The sequence below is a fragment of the Danio aesculapii genome, chromosome 9, assembly GCF_903798145.1.
Source record: "Danio aesculapii chromosome 9, fDanAes4.1, whole genome shotgun sequence".
Taxonomy (NCBI): domain Eukaryota; kingdom Metazoa; phylum Chordata; class Actinopteri; order Cypriniformes; family Danionidae; genus Danio; species Danio aesculapii.
The window spans coordinates 39,872,278-39,874,899 of record NC_079443.1 but is presented as its reverse complement, the minus strand read 5'-3'; positions in this window follow the sequence as shown (position 1 = coordinate 39,874,899).

Below are 2,622 nucleotides of genomic sequence, written 5' to 3'. Positions count from 1 at the left end.
AAGGTCCTTTTACAGCATCGATAATGTAGATTTTTATTTAGTTTAACAACCAAACATCAGTAAATAGCACTATTCTGCCTAGCCTGCTTCTAATAAGTGTAATTGCTGCACGCCGCCGGCCAACCACTAACCATACAGCAGTCGCTTTAGGACAAAGCGCGTGAGAGAGTGAGACCGGCGATCCTTGCATGCATGAGATATTGCACATTATGACAAGTTTTCTTTCTTCACAACTGAAAACGTGCTAGATATGATACAGTTTTTCACTGGGAATTGTAGTACTATCAAGTACTATAAAGTTTTCTAACGTTCGCGTTCGTGATTTCAGGAGGCGTGGCTTTGGACGGCAGGGGAGGGAGATATGCTTCAAAGATATTATGCTAACGGATGGACCGACTGCACCTTTTAATTGAACATTCAGTCAAACCTTGTGTGGGTTGTGAAGCGTGTAACACACCCTGTCTTAACTACATGTCTCAAATGTTAAGCAACAGAATCTCACACTCACTGTAACCACATTCATCTCCGGGCGGAAATTAGAGACCTATAAAATATGAATGAACCTCGAGAGGACTGTTAAATCAAGCCGACATGTTTACACCCATGTACGCTTTAGCTGATATTCACAATGGGCTTTCTTTTCCAGCTTAGTAAACAAACGCCACCCTTCAAGCCTCAGAAGCCTGCCAGTGTTACAAAGCCAAATGAAAAAGATGTGGTTTGTGTCCAGTTGTCATAGAGATGAAGTATAGTGGAGGCAAAGTGAGAGAGACACTCAGAGAAACGAGGCGCTCTTCCATCCTCTCCACTGCCTCAAATTAGAAAAGCTGAATGAAGGCCTGGCGCGGATCAAGAGCCCTTATCACTATAGAGACAACCCTTCTAAGAAATGGGGGTGAGGTTTGGGCAGAGCTGGTACTTGATTCAGAATCAGGAGAGTCAGTGTTGTGTCTGTCAGTCCTGTATGGATGTCTCTCACAGCAGTCAGAGGTCTAGGTATATCATTTGACATAGATGCAGAGCTGATAATTTGATACTGGAGAGGCGCACAATTTGGAACGGGATTATATCATTACTCTACTATAAAGATGTTGCACCAACTGATACATACCATTCCCAAATAAAATCTGTGTGGGAAGACGATCTGGGAATTAAATTTTCAGATGAGGATTGGGAATTAGTCTTATACAGAATTCACAAGTCCTCTGACTCTGATGAACTTCTGCTGTGCAAAATTGTGCATCATATACACTGAACAAACCTAAAGCTCTCAGAGCACTTTCAGCATATAGATCTTGCTTTTACTCACTGTAATTCCACCCCAGCCACTCATGCACATATGCTTTGGTCTTGTATAAAGCTTTTGGGACACTATTTTTTAAACTATCTCCCCTTGCCCACTGATTTTTGGAATTTTGCCCACATCATTTAATCTTACAAAAAGACAATCTGACTGCATAGCTTTTATTGTGCTCCTGGCCAAACAACTAATATTGCTTAGGTGGAAGGATCAGTCACCTCCAACCCCAACACAGTGGATCTGTGATGTCCTCTTCTTCCTAGAGTTGGAAAAAATTAGACTGTCTAGAGGTTCATCTAACCAGTTTAAGAAAATTTGGGACCCGTTTAGGAAATATATCCAAGGACATTTTTTATTGTCAAATATAGACCAAGTTCTTGTTCCAGCAAATTGATTCTTTTTCTTTAGAGTAGAGTGTATTGTGTGATTGTACAATTGTAGTTTTTGTTAAGCCACATTATTATTTACCTTTTTATTTGTTGGTATGTTTTTTTTTCTTAATGTATGCGCTTAAGTTGATACTATCTATACTTTCTGAAATATAATTGTTTTATTTTGTCTTTTTCGTTACTGTAATTTGCCATAAAAGTCATAAATAAATAAATAAAAACCAGAAGCAGAGATAATTCCTTTTGACATGTTCTTTGACGTCAATGTTAGATGTCAATATGATGTTTTGACGTCAAAGTAGTTTTGTATGCATTGTAGAGAAACTAAATTTAGTGTAAATTTGGAATTTGGAATTTAAGCTTAAGATGAATAAAATGTTTCTTAAATCATAATGCTTTTTGTGTCGTTACTTGTCAAAAAGTCATCAAGGTTTTGACGTCAAATTGATTGGTTTAGTTGAAAGCAAAAACAAAACAATGATCTAAAACAGAGATGTCCAAAGTAAGGCCTGAGGGCAGAATTTGGCCCATTGTAACTTTGGATTTGGCCCACCACCTCATCTGAGAGGAGAAGTAGGATGGAGAGGGTTGTGACGAACGCCTTTAACACAGAGATCGTCATTTCTAATTTGACGTAACTTTTGTTTGTTTTATTGCTGAGCTTGTAAATGAATCAGATTTTTAAAAATTTAAATACTGTCACTGGACGGATAGAAGACTATATAGAAGACACCGGTGAGAAAATCAAGGCAAAAACTAGTGTAATTCTTTTAGAAATTTGATTGTTTTTGTTTTTTGTTTTATTTTTAGTGTAATAAGTTCATTATTAAATGTAAAAACAAAGCTGTATTAGTTAATATAAAGCAATGCTTTCTAGTCATTTCTAAACATCGGCCCACTAGCCTCAATCAAGTTTGGTTTTTGGCCCTTCGT